Source organism: Chionomys nivalis, chromosome 1 (genome assembly GCF_950005125.1).
Source record: "Chionomys nivalis chromosome 1, mChiNiv1.1, whole genome shotgun sequence".
Lineage (NCBI taxonomy): Eukaryota > Metazoa > Chordata > Mammalia > Rodentia > Cricetidae > Chionomys > Chionomys nivalis.
Window position 1 is genome coordinate 112,955,006 of NC_080086.1, and position 17,941 is coordinate 112,972,946.

Sequence of the window (17,941 nt, forward strand, 5' to 3'; positions counted from 1 at the left end):
CATGAATTTTGATAAGAGAATCTAATATGGTGTGAAGAAATGCTTTTTTACAATTATCACTTGAATGTGCCATTTTTTTTTTTTTTTTTTTTTTTTGGTTTTTCGAGACAGGGTTTCTCTGTGGTTTTGTAGCCTGTCCTGGAACTAGCTCTTGTAGACCAGGCTGGTCTCGAACTCACACAGATCCGCCTGCCTCTGCCTCCCGAGTGCTGGGATTAAAGGCGTGCGCCACCACCGCCCAGCCTGAATGTGCCTTTTTTATTATGCATGTTCTACTGACGAAACTTGGTTGTGTGTAAAACTGAAACATTTTCTGCTGGAGGGAAAAAAAAGATTCAAATGACCCAGGAAGTAAATGCAACTAGGTATTTCAGGATGTCAAGAAAGTGACAAGATGCCTAAAGCCCCAGCTAGAGGGTAAAATAGCAATAAGCAATTGCTGGGGAGAAAACACATATGGAGCTGCGTGAAATTTAGGCAGAGAGTTCTAGGTATGTAGCTTTTGTAAGTCATCAACCATTCTTTTTTCTTCTTCTTTTTTTGCTTGGTCAATAAGTTTATTGTATTTATGAAAAACTTTTCATAGAAAATTGCTTTAGCTGTCAGCAGCCCACTCCTGAGCTATGAGGAAGCTTGCCTCCTTTTGAGCAACCCGATCTTTCTTCTGGGCAAGAGACATTTTGGGTCGGTTCCACCTCTTCTTCTTCTTCACTTCTTTCTTGGGCTTCTTTTCATAGATTGGATTCTCTTCTATAGCAGCATGGGCTTTCTTATACATCTCCTCCATCATGTCTGGAGTAATGTTGTTCTCTATGTACTGAGAGAACTGTTTCTTGTAAGCATCTTCATCTTCCTCCATTAGGTAGCTCATGTAGTCTGCAACATTCTGACCCATGATGTGCTTATGATGTACCTCTGCGTTGAACTCCTTGCTTTCAGAATCATAACGAGCGAATCATTTGGTACTATGAAGAATAGACAAGCCTCCATCAGGGCCCCGAAAACTTTATTGCCAGTTGTAATTTGAGGAAGACCTGCATCCAAATAGCAAGTGAAGGCCCCAGGCTGACCACGGATGCTTTCCACATTATATTCATCTCCAGTCACCTCCACTTGGCTTTCATAGATCTTGTCCATACCAAACCTATTGAGCAGCCTGCGGGCCAGCAGCAGGCCGATACAATAGGCGGCAGCGTAGTTTGTCAGGCCAATTTTCACACCGGATTTCGGCAGTTCGTGTGCATGCGCGGCACAGACTATCATATCCCCCTCTATACGGGCATAGGCAATCTGGAAGATGATGTCTCTGTTAGTTACACGAACTATCATCCTGTATTTGGGTGTGTTGTACTTATTTTTGTCTTGGATCACTAATCACTTCCGAACGTACGAGTCGGTTTTACCCTCTCCCCGCCTTCTAAATCTCACTTGGGGGCCCGCAGGTCTGAGTGCAGCTGTGATTGCGGGTTTCTGTTCCTCAGGATGGGATTTGTGAAAGTTGTCAAGAATAAGGCCTACTTCAAGAGATACCAAGTGAGATTTAGAAAAAGACCGGAGTCGTCATCAACCATTCTTGGATGGGCTTTTTGGTAATATTGTTGCCTTTGAGTTGGCCATGGTTTTGTAAATACCCTACGCTATTTTAAGTAATCCAAATAAATTTAGTAATAGCATGCTTACTTGTCCATAGGGACTTGTTAATGTATTTTCAACTTGATTAAAGGGGGTAATGCATCTAAATGAGGTTACTTCCATTAAGGTATGAATTCCATTCATGAGAGCAGATTTCTATTTGCTCTAATAATTCCTGAAACAATACATGTTCTTAATACAATTATCACTATTTAGGATTTATACATTTGAGGATTATATAGGACTGATGGATTGAGACATTAGGTAGGATAACCACTAACTTTGTATTTTTGTAAGTGTGTGTGTGGGGGGGGTCATATATTTGAAGAACATTCTTGGTTTTGAAAAAACAAAACTTTTTTCCAACAGCAAAGAACTTATCCTTCAATTAGAATTGGTAGGTGTTATTTAATGTATGTTACTTTGTCAAGATATTCTCATGTGACATGTTCCCTTCTGAAATTGTAAATATACCAACTAAACTTTGGGAAACCTAATTGGCTTCAAGTAAGAAAAAAAAAAGAATTGCTTGCACCTTCAAAAAACAGATTGGGAAAAAATCTATCTATCTATCTGTCTGTCTGTCTGTCTATCATCTATCTATCTATCTATCTATCTATCTATCTATCTATCTATCTATCTATCTATCTATCATCTATCTATCATCATCCATCATCTATCTATCTATCTATCTATCTATCTATCTATCTATCTATCTATCTATCTATCTATCTATCTATCATCTATCTATCTATCTATCTATCTATCTATCTATCTATCTATCTATCTATCATCTATCTATATCAAGTTCTATGCCTAACAAGAAGTTATTTCACAATCTCAAGGAAAGTTTATGTTCTGAAATATTGGGTGAGAACTGTTATCATAGTGCATCTGACTGGCCTCCTATATCTTTTCACATCTTTATTCTTTGTTCTCTCTGTGAGCCCTTAGCTACTGTTGATAAATCAGCTTATCTCTGTTCTTTGCTTTGTTTTGGGAGATAGCTTCCATGACTTTATGTTATCTGCCTCAAATTCACTCGCACTCAGGAAAGAGATGTGATTGACCAATCCCCATTCCATTTATTCATAACACCAAAGCTTTACTCAGCAGAGAACCTCAGAGAACTTTCCAATCTGTGGAACTGGGAGAAAGCTTTTGAATGAAAAGTCAATCAAGACCATTCAAGGTCAATCAATCAAGATCAATCATGATCATCACAGCTGTGTCCTGTAACAAATGAAACTCAGGAATGGCAAGCACATTGAGATAGGGCTAGAAGAGTAATTTGTATACCATAACTATCTCAGTTACAGTTTGTATTGCTGAGGAGATACAATAATCTTGGGAACTCTTACCAATGAATACACTTAATTGAGTGTCTTACAGTTTCAGTGTTTTAATTATCATCATGATGCAACATGGTGGCAAACAGGCAGACATGGTGCTGGAGAACTAGATGAGAGTTATTACATCTTTATCTGTAAGCAACAGAAAGTGAACTGACTGCCTGGGCATGATTAGAGCATATATGAGACTTCAAAGCCTGCCTCCACAGTTACACTTGTTCTCCAACAAGACCATACCTACTTCAGCAAAGTCACAACTTCTAATAGTGCCACTTCCTATGATATCATGGGAATCAATATTTAAACTATCACAATAACCAAGCATGTGATTGTACATTTCCCATTTTTGCTAAATACTCTGCTGAAATAAGGACAGAGGTATAATTTGTTACTTTCGAAACTTTGCATCTCACAAATTCTCTCACAAATATGATGAACATACATTAAATAGGCTTAGAATAAATGTAAAGTCATTTAAAACACAAGTCCTGCAAGATTTGGTTAAGTCAACATAATTTTCATGTTTATTTTCTTGTAAGACCAAGGTAGATTATATGGTTTGCATTTATTATACTTTCAATTTCAGGTTCAACTTACATTAACTGACTTTTAACTAGAATACAGAATTTCTTTTTTGATTCATAGCTTCTTTCTATTTCAGGAAGGATTTAAGATAAGTTTCAAAAGTTACAAAAAGTATGACAAAATTAAATAATTTGAAGGTGAAGCTAGTAAAAAAGCATGAACTGATGCAGAACTGAAATAGGACTTAAATTATAATGGAAGAAAAATGAAAAATGTAGCATTATAAAGATATTTTATTATTGTTATTATTATTTGGTTTTTTGAGACAAGGTTTCTCTATAGCTTTGGAGCTTGTCCTGGAACTAGCTCTTGTAGACCAGGCTGGCCTCAAATTCAAAGAGATCTGTCTGCCTCTGCTTCCTGAGTCATATGATTAAAAGTGTGTGATACCACAAACTGGCCTCTACAGATAATTTTAAACATTCTAGTCAAAGTTTGTCATATTACCTTCAATGTCATGTGATGTAAATTAGGAAATTACTAGGATAGGGTAAAGCTACTCTCTAAACGTAGGGCAGATTGTCAAAACAAGATCACATAACAGTAGGCTTAGTATATTCTTAGAATAGATATAACAATGTTTTTGACATTTGTCATAGGTTCTTGATTGATATGATAGAACATGATGAAAGGCAGATAAAAAAAGAGTTTATATCATCTTACATATAGGGAACTTAGAGCAGGAACTCAGGCAGGACAAAAAAACTTAACAAAGAATGTGAAGCCACAGCCATGAAGGAGTGCTGCTTACCTATTTGCTCTTCATTCCTTGTTCAGTTTGTTTTTGTATTTCTCACAGGATCACTAGCACAAGATTGGCATTGTTCACAATGAGCTGGGTAATCCCATATCGATCTTCAATTAAGAAAATGTAGCACAGACCTGCCCACAGGCTAATACACTGATGGCATTTTCTTGATTGATATTTTGTCTTTCAAAATAACATTAACTTGTGTCAAGTTAACAGAAAAACAGCCAGAATATCTTTCTTTAGCTTACTTCAGGCAATTTTGCATACATTATCTTTGCACTACTACTTTGGATATTAATTTAATAATATTTATTAAACATATATTATATTTATTCCCTTTTCTAAATTACAATAATATAGATTATTCTATAGATGGCTAATAAAATAAAATAGATGAATTTGATTATGAGTTTGAATGAAATAAACAATGACAAATTATACAAATATGTGAATAAGACAACTTATAGATTACACAAATATCTATGAATCAAACACTATTAAAAGGCAAATAGTGTGACAGATAATTCCTGGCATGTAGAGGGATCACATTTGAATCACATTGAATAACTAGAAGAAGATGATACATGAGTTATGAAAAATCAAGCATATAAGCAAGCTAAGACACCTGGAGAAATAAATCAGGTAAGTATTTTGGAATTTACTTATTAGGTCTTTCAATTTAGGGTTTCTCTGTGTACCAGCCCTAACTCTCCTGGAAATATCTCTTTGGACCAGGCTGTCCTCAAACTCACAGAGATTCACCTGTCTCTACCTCCTGAGTGTTGGGATTAAAGGCATAATATACCTCTGTCTGGCTGGACTTTACTTTTAATGTGATGGAAAAGTAATCTTTGGGTAGTTTAAATATGCTACAGGATATATTTCAAACTATATAAGGTTTTGATTTGGGTAGCTTACAGTTTCAGGGTTTTAGTCCACTATCATTTCGACAGTACATGGTGGTATGCAGGCAGACATGATGCTGGAGAGGGAAATGAGAGTTGATACATCTTGATCTGTAGGCAATAAGAAGTGAACTGACTCACTGGGCATGGTTTGAGCATATAGGAGAACTCAAGGCCTTCTTCCACAGTAACACACACTATTCAACAAGACCCTGCTCAGTTCAACTAAGTCATATCTTTACATATTTTGAAAGTGTTCTGTGAGCAACATATAAACTGGAGGAAGGAAGCAGTTATAGCACATGCAGACACAGGAAGCCTGGTATAATATTGTTGGTACTCTGAATGTAATGATGGTGTAGACTGGCTATTATTCATAAAAATGAAGGGTAAATGGACTTTGTATGTATACAGAGAGTACAATGAATGCATTTATCTGTTCATCATTTATATATGCGAAACTAGTTTTTTAGGCATTAATTATTCAGATATAAATTCAAAACCACAAAGCAAAGAGGCAAGAAAAAGCATGGATGTGATTGTATTAAACTGGTAAGAAACTTTTGTAGGAAGGAATCAAAAAGATTTAAGGACAATATACAGAATAAAAGAAAATACCAGTAAAATACTCATTTGAAAAGGATTAATATGCAGATACAGAAAGAACTAAAAAATACCAATAGCAAAGTAATTAAAATATGATTATATATTTCATGAAAGCAGAAAGTGAAATGATCTATAAATATGCAAAATAAGCTACCAGGAAAATGCAAATTCAAACTATATGATGAAATTCCTTAAAATACTAAAATGGATCTTCCAAGTCATACAAGTATTCTAGTATCAATTTTATATCTAAAGTAAAATAAACCAATTTACAGAAAGAATAGAAAAATTTCTGTGCTTACTCCAGTCATATTCATGGGACCCAGAAAATGTATTCATTGGAAGATGAACAGGTAGACTTAACAAATATATGATACAACAATTCAACCCTAAGTATTAATAAAATAAATTATTATTATACAGACTGGGTAGGATTTGATATATAAATTAAATACAAGAGTCTCATATTCTTTCTCAAATATGCAGTCCAAGAAAGGCAATGAGTATATAATGTGACTGGTAAAGGATGATAAGAGGGTTGTTTAGAGAAAGGCTAGATAAGATGTAACAGAAAACATAGAAATAAGTTATAATATTGTAAACCTTGTATCTGTAGTTTATAATAACTTATCACCCATTTCATGAAACACTAGTCAAAACTCAAGGGCTACACCATCAAAGAAATTACAAGAACAGGAATTTCTAATTCCCTAGTTTGATTAATACATATTGTATACTCTGTTAAAGGAACTATGAAAAGTAAATGTCGCAAAGCAAAAGTAGATACAAGCATCCACAAGCAAAGAAGACCACCAGTCCTGAAATGAATGATTTTTATATTTTTATATATCACTTAAACACTTTAAATTAAAGCATTTAACTGGATAACAAGTTCCTATTGCTTTTATTGTAGGGCATAGAGAAATCAATCTGGAACTGATCAAGAAACTGTTCCTACTAGCTATTTTTCAGAGTCCCAGAAAGTATTATGCAGGTTGCTCGGGACTAAGACATCAAGAGTCTTATCCAGCACTGGACTTTGCTTGCTGCAATACTGACTTGCTGGTAAAATATGTTCTTTAGTACAATAATGTCAAAGCTGTTATGTAGGTAACCAACCACTTCTTGAATGGATTTGAGGCCTACTTCCAAGAAGGGAATTCAGAATTGATATTTGTATATTGGACTCTAAAAAAAAACAATCAAAAAACCATGACTTCGGAAGTCAGAAGCATGAAGGATCCTGCTCCTCTTGTTATGTAAATTGGCCATGTCTAACTCTTTTCTAGATATTTATGTTTATAGCTGTAGATCTGTGCTGCTATGAATCTAGGTTAAAGACACTTTTAATTGCAATGGGTAGTAAGTGATAAAGACTCATAAATAAGTCAAATCTTGAAATGTTGATGCTATTGCCTAGGCTATTCTACACAACTTTATGGTAAGACACTATTGCTGGAGAAAACACATATGTCGTTGAGCTACTATTTAACTAGAAACTTTACCCTATTGATGAATGTTTATGATCTTGGAAGGTACTTTGAATGCTCCCAAAAGAAAAGTTTAATTATTAATATTGCAAACTACAAATGCTGCAATCTCCAACAGTGACTTGCCTGCAAGATATACTGTTACAATAATGGCATAAATATTCTGGCAGTAACCAACCACTTTCTGATTTAATTTAAGGCCCAAACCATGAGATGAAATCCATACCCAATACTGATAAATTGGACAGGGACCTAAGATCAGTTATGGAACTACGGAAGCATAATATTGAATGAATATAGCAATAAAATAAATGCAACTCCCAAAAGCATATTGATATATTCATAGGTCAGTGCATCACTCAGTCCTCATCAATGAAGATTTTTGCTGTAGATGAGAACTAAAGCAAACATTCACTGGGCAATGTGCAGAGAGTGAAAGAATTTGGAAAACTTAGTCCTAAATGAGAGATATTTATCAAACCTCCCTGCTCATGGTTTAGTGATCAATAAGGAAGTGGAATAGGAAAGATTGTTGGACCCAGAGGTGATGACTTCAGGAAAACAGTGCTTTCCAGACACAGCAAGACTGATGCACAAACATTGCCACAGAGATGATGGTAGCACACACAACACCTGCACAGTTTCCTACTCGATAGGGTCCACTGAGAAGGAAAAGTTGATTCGGTCTACCACTCTTAAGCAAGAAGCTATATGCAGTTGATAAATGCTGGCAAAGAAAAAATAATTTTCTCTAACAAAATCACAGTTGGTAATTCAGAATAAGCCCCATGCCCAAAAGTAGTTGACAAGCACACAATAAGCTCAATGGAGAATGAAAATAGACCCATATCTATCACTATGCACAAAACTCAAATCCAAGTGGATCAAAGACCTCAACATAAAACCAGCCACACTGAACCTCATAAAAGAGAAAGTGGGAAGTACATTTTAACACATTGGCACAGGACACCACTTCCTAAATATAACACCAGCAGCACAGACACTGAGAGAAACAATAAACAAATGGGACCTCTTGAAACTGAGAAACTTCTGTAAAGCAAAAGACATGGTAAACAGGACAAAGCAGCAGACTATACAATGGGAAAATATTTTCAACAGCAGAGAGAGGGCCGATCTCCAAATTATTCAAAGAACTGAAAACAATGGTTATCAAAAGAACAGATGATCCAATAAAAAATGGGGTACAGACCTGAACAAAGAACTCTCAACAGAGGAATCTAAAATGGCTGAAACACACTTAAGAAAATGCTCAACATCTTTAGCCATTATAAAAAAGCAAACCAAAACAACTCTGAGATTTCATCTTACATTGTAAGAATACCAAGATCAAAAACACTGCTGGCAGCTTATGCTTGAGAGGATATGGGGTAAAAGGAACACTCCTCCATTGCTGTTGGGAGTGTAAACTGGTACAGCCCTTTTGGATTTCAGTATGGTGACTTCTCAGGAAATTATGAAAGAATCTACCTAAAAAATCAGCAATAAAACTTTTGGGTGTAATCTCAAAGGATTCTCAATCATACCGAAAGGACTTGTGCTCAACTATGTTCATAGCAGCATTGTCTGTCATAACCAGGACCTGGAAACAACGTAAATACCCCTTGAATGAAGAATGGATAAGGAAAATGTGGTACATTTACAAAATAAAAAACTACACAGGAGGGGAAAAAAAAACACGACATTTTGAAATTTGCAGGCAAATGAATAGATCTAGAAAACATATTGATTGAGGTATCCCAGACACAGAAAGACAAACATATGTATTCACTCATAAGTAGCTTTTACACACAATGCCAAAAAAGCCTACAATTCACAGTCTCAGAGAATCTAGACAACAGAAGGAACGTACATGAAAAGTAGAAAAAGACAAGGTCTTTGGAGTATATCAGGAGCAAAGGGATCAGGAGAGAAGGTAGAAGGGGAGGGGAGAGGAAAGGAAGGGAGAGGAGAAAATATATAACACAATAAAAACGATTAAAAATAAACAAATAAGCTCAATGGTACTTTTTGTAAACCTTTGTCTCAGCTTTTTCCTTTGTTTGTACATTTATTTGTTTATTTATTGTCATGTTGATCTTCTATTTGCTTACTTTGATTCCGATTTTTGTGTTTGCATGTGTGTGTGCTTTTTCTGTCTTAGAGAGAAAAAGAAATAAAACTCAGTAGGTAGGGAGGAGAAAAGAGTGTGGGAGGACTCAGCAAGAAAAAACTTAATTGATAAAAATGTATGAATTTTTCAAATTTATCATTTTAAAAGCTGAAAGATAGATACTATTCAATTTGATTTGTACATTATGTAATTTATATGTATATCCAAAGATCACACAGCAATCTATACACATGTTTATTTTCAAGGTTTTTGGTAAATGTTAAATTTAAATAAATTTTTAAAATATTTTTCTGTGTCTTGAAGTTGTTAAATGTAGATGTGCTGTAACTAGATGTGTCATTTAATACATATCAGTGATTCCATCTTCTCAGTTTACTATCAGAGTTTTCCCTCAGAATTTTTCCTAAATTTCTTGTAAAAACTTTGCCAGTATGCATTGAAGTTACAGGTTCATCCTCAGTTTCCAATATTATTGTTCCTTTAGATTTTCCATGTGTTTGTCACTTTGCTACCATGTGTTCTAAGCTCATTAATTTGCTCTTTGGTTTTTTTTTCCTAGCACACTATCTAGCACGTTGGGCTTAGCAGTCACCATTTCAGGCATTTCCACTGCATATATTTAGGATACCATTACCAGTTTCATATTCCTTCATCTACGTGCTTTGTGTCATTTAGAAGTTTTTCAAAGTCTCTGGCTCATTTCTCCATTGCTATTTACTGACACATGTGGGAATAAACAAATTTCATATGTCACAAGGTTTAGCATAAACACAGAAGGAGAATATATATTTTATGATTCTTCCATCTTGAATTGGTGAACCATTTTATTGTGTTTTAATTCTCAATTCTCATTTTATTTTTATTTTTAGAAATGATTATATAACAATCTCTTCATCCAAAATTATTCTTATCACTAGGAAGGCCAGGATAATTTAGAGAACTGCAGTACTTCAGTTTGCATTATTGTGAATTATTGTAGACAAAAGTTAGAGGCTCAATCTGTGAAAAGAAAAACGGTTTCTTTACTCACAGTTCTGGAGGCTCAAAAATTTTTGCCTTTATTATAGTTTATTCTCTTGAGATTGAATCAATGGCTTCCTTCATAACTCTGCATGCTTTATTAATACACATTCCTGAAACCTATTGGTTTCTCCTGTATGACACGTCTTATATGCTACAGTAACTCTCGCATCATTACACTGAGGACATAGCATTTACACATTAATTCTTTTTTAATTTTTTTTGAGACGGGGTTTCTCTGTAGCTTTGGAGCCTGTCCTGGAACTAGCTCTTGTAGACCAGGTAGCCTTGAATTCACAGAAATGCACTTGCTTCTGCCTCCCGAGTGCTGGGATTAAAGGCGCATGCCACCACCGCCTGGTGACACATGAGTTCTTATACTCAAGCAATATCCGGACTACAGCACATCTTACTTATGAAGCTGCAAGATCAGACTTCGCAGTCTACTTTCCATCTGTCTTCTTCTCATAGGAAAACTATATATAGACATAATACAAAATCCAATTGCACAAAGTAAAAAGTGATAGTACGTTTTTACTTCAAATGCATCACATTTCTCCTCTTTTACCTCTCTGAAGAATCAATTTGAAGGGGATGAGAGATAGAAAGAGGATTCCTAGTTGTCAGAACATGAATCCCCTAAAGCTTTTACTAAGTTTTGAAGCTCTCCAGCAATTGAATTGTCATGAAGAAGCCTCTTACTTTTGCTTTAAACAGAAACATGTAAACTATTTTTACAGTGTGTATCCTGGAAGGTATAGTGCAACTCCTATGCATAAACAGAAACTTTCACACCTTTAATCATCATTTATTCTTATAATTCTTACTTTGAGAATATAAGTTTAAGTCATTTTCAAAAGGGTGTACTTGACATTAGAAAATGTTTTCTTAAATAATGAAACTATCATATTTCCTTTTGTGGGTTGCCATGGAGATGTGTGTGGGCCAGATGTGATTCTGTTGGGATATCTATGACCTAGTAGTTATCTAGGTAATTACAAATGGATACCAAGGAAAGCTTTAAAGGAAAAAAAAAGAGAGAGAGAGAGAGAGAAGCAAAGGGAAAATAATTCCAAAACAGACTTAAAATTGATGTAGTGTTGATTGGGGAGAATGGCAGGCAGCTCAGGAAATCTTGAAAACCCAGGGAGCAGCAACTCTAGTAGTTGCTTTGTTTCTGGGTATTCTTTGGCATCTTATTGAGTCACATTGTATATAGTCTATAAAGTAGAGCAACTCTAATAAAAAGGAAAATCACCACTGAGGACTAATTTGAAATTCATGGTAGTAAAATTTTGGAGTTTTTAAAAAAATTTTAAGTGAAGATTGGGAAGCTTGAGGCTTAATAAAACATTACATAGCACCTGGATGTATACGTGTGTCATACAGTAGGTAATTGTCCCTTTTCCAGATAAGAGACATGAATATGTATTGTAGGTATAGATAACAAGGTCCTTAAATATTCAAAGTTCCACAAATTCTCTGCTATTTTGTTATTGCTTTCCTATAGATACTAAAGCTACTATGTGGTTTTATCTATTTGCAATATCCAAATTTGGTCAACAGTATTTACAAACCCTGTGTTAACCAAAGCCAGAGTAAATCTGAGCATAGAGGTGAGAGTTGGGCACACAATCCCAAGAATTCCTAGCTGTGGAGTTATTGACAATTACTATTGGTTAGATGAGGGAGAGATGATTTTCCCCAAGAGAATAACTTCTGGTAAGTCAATCATGTTTCAATGGAAGACCTCACCTTCAGGAATATTTAGACATCACGGATTGGTCTAGATGGTTTTTTGGTTATGACATTTTAAAATTTATTTTTATTTAAAAATTTCCACCTCCTCCCCTCCTCCCATTTCCCTCTTCCTCCTTCCATCCCTCTCCTCCTCCCTCTCCAGTTCAAAGAGCTGTCAGGTTTCCCTGCCCTGTGGGAAGTCCAAGGTCCTCCCCCCTCCATCCAGGTCTAGGAAGGTGAGCAGCCTAGTCTGTTTGGTTATGACTTTTTAGACTTATTCATTTATTGCTTTTAGAAAGGACACAAAGATGGTTGGTAGCAAAGAGGAACTGGACAAGTGAAAACTGGAAAGAGGGAGAATATGATAAAGAAAACACATACAATTTTCCAAAAACTAATAATAAATAAAAACTTATAAAAAGATGACCAAAGAAAGAAACTACTGGCATGGGCCGCATGTTGACCATTGTTGCTTGACAAAGTTTCAGCATTTTTACATTGCAGAACACTTCTCCAGCACCTTTTGATTTTCATATTTAATGATTCTTGCTATTAATGTCTTTCCCTTTGGCAATTTTGTGTGGGTTTTGGTAAAGGATAAAAATGTGTACAATGATAACCTCTCCAAACAAAATATTTCTTGAAAAAAATTTTCTGCCACTGTGGCCCAGGAATTACATTGTACCCTCCTAATTACACCAAGAACAGGAAAATCAAAGATTTACTAGGCACACCTGATACCAAGGATGAAATCCTACAGTTCAGTTCTTTAATTCAATTAATAGATAGAGAGAACTCAAAATGGTACAACTAAATGGAAAAAGAATATACCTTTTATACTCTGTAACTGCACATACAATTGAATGGAAGAAAGAGGGGCATGTGAGCTGGAGAGTAGCTTGACATCAGGAATTGAGAAGTCTAGCATTGAACACGATAGTAGGCATTAGCCATATGTTAATGAAAAATGCACAGATACCTCTCACAAGAAATAAGGATTATGACTGCTTTAGGAAGCAGGAACTTTCCTCAAATCCCCAGGACCCTTCTTTTTTAGAGTGTTATGAGGGAAACAGGATCATATAGTAAGACTAAGAAATTGTAGTATAGGGTTTGGTTCTCAGAAGTACTTATTGTAAGGTCAGGCATTTGGATAAAAGTTTTCATTCTCTTGGGGGCTTGAGGAAAGTTCCTGCTTTATAAAGCAGTTTTTCTCTTTATCTCTGGCAAGAGGGACTTATGGCCCTTTCATTAACATATGGCTGGTGCCTATGGTCATGGCCAGTTCCTCAACCCCTGATCTCAAGCCACACTCCTTCTCACATGCCCCCCTTTCTCACATTTAATCCTATGTGCAAATATAGAGTATAAAATATGTATTCTTTTCTTCAGTTAAGTGCTGCTGGCAGTCATCTATCTCATCTCCCTACACACCCATATACAACATACACACACACACACACACACACACACATACACACACACTCCCTACCAACTTCACACATCCTGTTTGGGAACCTGAATCTTTGCTGAAGCCTGTCTCTAGGAAATTACCTCATCCTAAAATAATGTGCAAAATAACTCATGTGGTATCTCTTCATCTTTCTTTCAATCCCTCATGCCAAATCTGAATCAACATGCTAACATAGCAGCAGGAATCCTGGATTTGACTTATAGCTTCATGAGACCTTAATGTTGCTTTTCCATTATTGACTATTCTATTCTTAGTAACATGAAGGCAATATGTAATTCAGTAGTGATGAATTCCAAGATGATTCATCCTCTTCTTTAATATGACCTTCACTGAATTTTCTACTTCATAATTTCTGTGCAGAAAGAATTGTGGTCTGTTGACTGAGTTTTCTGTCCTGCCCAGTTCCCACAGTTGTTAAGTCCCAAAGAAATACACAGAGGTCTACATTAGTTATAAACTGAGTGGCCCATTGGCTCAGGCTTCTTAATAACAAATTCTTATATCTTAAATTATTATTATTCTTGTCTATGTTAGCCACGTGGCTTGGTACCTTTTTTGACAAGGCAGTCACATCTTGCTTCCTCTGTGTCTGGGTCACAACTATAGGCTGAAACTTCCTGCTTCCCACAATTCTCATTGCCCCACCTCTAATTTTGACTGGTAGCTCCTGCCTGGTTGCCTCACATATACTTCCTGCCTGGCTACTGGCCAATCAGCATTTTATCAAAAATAATGCAAGTGATAGGATAAATAAACATTGTCCCACAGCACTCCCCCCTTTTAAAAAAAAAAAAACAAGAAGTATGAATCTAATAACTGATGTTTAGCTTTTTCCTGACCATTATCCATAGCAACTTGTAACCAACATTCTAAACAAGGGAAAATATCCATAGTTCATTTATTGGAAATGTGGGCATAGTTTTCTAGGCTACTTCCTGTTGATAATCTTGGGGTGCTGATAATCTTATGGGGATGTCAGGAAGATTTAGAATTATGATCAGATCCTGATTGTAGTATCCTGTGAGACTTGATCATCTCATCCAGCAGTCTTGAATCTTTTCTAGATATAGAACTCAGACATCTGGGCCATCCACTCCTATCAGAAATTTCTCAGTGGATCTTTTTTGATCAAACTTGATTTTCCTTAACCCGAAATGAATTCACAGCCTCTCATTTCCTGTGGAAACAAATGCAAAACCTCTTCTCCAATAACATACCATTTGACTTCAATTTTGAAGTCAAGGTATTTTCAAAATACTTATCTTGAATTAATTCAGCAGCATTTATAAACAAATATTTTTAACAGCTCTTGCTCCTTCCTCAGCATTCAAACAGTTCAATAACATGCAGTATCCAGATTCTGGACCCAAGATCATTCATCCTGTTCTTTAATATGAACATCACTGAATTTTCTACTTTATAATTCCTGTATTAACAGAATTGTGGTACCTGACCAAAGATTGAGAGCTGTCATAAATAATGCTTATTCAGCATATCCAAATAGTTCCCACTCTGTTAAGAGATCTTTCAACCCTGTCAAGAAAAGTAAAGAGAATGGATTGAATCAACAACATTCAATCTCTCTAATCTACTCTTGATTAAATCTCTAATTAATTTTAAAAATGTTTTCTATTTTTTTGTTTGTTTCTTTAATATTTTGCTTTTTAAACATATAGTATTGTTTATATATACTCATATATACTTTTCCTTTTTTATGCTAAGTGAAAGCTGCTACTGAGAGGTTGAATTATTGGTGTGAGTCTCCCCCAAATTTATTCTTCTCCCACAGTTTTCCAAATTGGCTCTTTCCAATGTCTTTATTAAAATAACTCCAAACATGAATAATTGTTTCAGTTGTAATGATGAAACAGAATGGCATCCACTGAAAAATTTTATATAGGCTTTTGGTAGTTTGAGAGTCAAAGATACATTTTAAATTTTAATTACTATGCCTAAGAGTTCCATGAAACAAAAATGTCTCTGATCTGAAAGTCCTTTGCCCAAGGACAGACAGTTTCTGAAATGCTGACAGATATTGCTTATAGAAGATAAGAAGTCACATGTTTTCACTCCCCTAAACACATTTGTTTGACCCATCTTCATCAGTGCACTTGATCACATGTGGGTGGGAGGTTTACAGACTGAAGGCACATCAAGATGTATGCTTGTCCTTGATTGTATCTAATGGGAAATGCAATAAATTATGTAATTTCCTTATTAAGCTGCTAAAATCTGTGATTCTGGGCCATACTCTAGAACCTGGGTATGGACCTTGACACAGCCCATCCATCTGGCTAGTATTTAATTAAAGCTTGCTTTAAATTTTGCTTTAAACTCTGGCAGTTTTCTATTTCTTTTTTGGTTGAATTAACAGTAGTTGTAATCTACATACAAATATTAGGGTCCAGGATCCAGGAATAATCCATCACAAAAGACTGGGTTGAAGCCGGCTAGAAATTTATTTAGAAAAACTGATATTAGTGAGGTGGCAGGAAATGGGCTCCAGACCATACCCCTGAGGTGAGGCAGCAGCCAGTTTTGAAGGGAAAAACCACAAATTACATTTCTTGTGCCCCATGTCATCATAATATAATATGGACAAAAGTAGTTGGACTTTACAAAGTGGTACACTTTTAGCCTATCAGAAAGCTGGGCAGTTTAGTGGCCCAGACAACTCAGAAGATGATTGGATTTCATGGTTTTGGCCTAATTCTAAGAAAAGGATTGATACCTATGTAATGAGGGTAGAGGTTGTAACCAAGCCTGAGAAAATTTTGGGTTTCAGTTAAAAGTAGAAAAAAATGAATAAAATGGAGTTCTTGATGTTGATTAGAATCTAACATTAACCAATACCTTTTTCTATTTATTTATTTATTTATTTATTTATTTATTTATTTATTTTTAAACAGTCTCTTCTCATTTTGCATACCAATTCCAGTTCCCACTACCTCCCAACCTCCTGCTCCTCCCACTTTTAACCCCTCATCCACTCCTCAGAGAAGGCAAGGCTTCCCAAGGGTTGTCAACAAGTCTGGCACATTGCTTTGAGGCATGACCAAGCCCCTCTACACTGTATGTGTGAAGTAAAGTGGCTTTTTTGGCTTAGAATCATGTGAAGGGGCCTATCTGTGGAAAGAAGTTTCTCTTCTATCTGGCCCCACAGCTGTTCAGTCCCAAATAAACACACAGAAACGTTAGTAATTACAACACTAGAAAATGTCTTAGGCATATTTCTAGCTAGCTCTTACATCTTAAATTAAGCCATTTCTATTAATCTGCATATTAACATGAGGCTCTGGCTTACTGGTAAAGTTTTGGCATCTTTCTTTTTTGCAGCTACATGGTGTCTGCCTGACTCCACCCTTTTTCCTTGTCTATCTCTGTTTGGATTTCCCACTTTGCTATATCCTACCCTGGCATAGGCCAAAGCAGCTTCTTTATTAACCAATGGCAATACAACACATTCACAGCATACAAAGGGGAGTTTTACATCACCTATCAAGTCATATAAATCCTAGAGAAAACTGCCAACAAAGACATGCCAGTGGGGAGCTATGGCAGTAGTGTGGAAGTTGTGGGGAGATTAACATAAGATCTCATTCTCCTGCAGATGAATTCAGGGCAGGCTAGAAGAATATGATGATGCCAAAAATATGTCAGCAGAACTTCTGAGCTTTGATTTAATATGGGAAGGATTTTCTGTTGTTTTGTTGATGCCACATTTTGATGTATAATGATTACAATAAAACTAAAAAGCTACAGAAGACAGACCTGAAAGTGTTGATGTAGATGGAAGAATCTGAGTCCCAAGCATAGCTCCCTGAATTCTTATACTCACAATAAGCAGCAAGCCTGACAAAGGGACTTAAGAATGAGAACCCCTCTACCTCCACCACATGCCTTTATTTGTTTCTTGGAATTCTTAGAAAAATCATACATACTGAAGAAACTTCATAAACTACCAGTAACACAGTAGGGTCCACAAAAAGTGTATATTTGTCCAGGAACTTGGTTACCCCAATGTAGTTTACTGTTCTGCTTAAAATAACTTAACTAGAGAAGACAAGGGAAATCATGTCTGCCTATAAGTTAGTATTTTAAAAATAGATATCAAATCCATTATACATTCTCAAAATATTTGCAATTTCTTGGAACCATAATAATGATTTGGTTGGAATATAGGCATACAACATAGCAATTGCTCATCTTACACAGATCCTAGGCTTCTTCTGCTCCGTCAGAAATATTTTACCTC

At 35.7% G+C, this 17,941-nt stretch overlaps 1 pseudogene; it reads right to left on the reverse strand.

The window, feature by feature from the left end:
• Positions 1-595: 595 nt before the first annotated feature.
• LOC130883048 (60S ribosomal protein L5-like) overlaps positions 596-17,941 on the reverse strand; it is a 49,958-nt pseudogene continuing 32,612 nt past the window's right edge.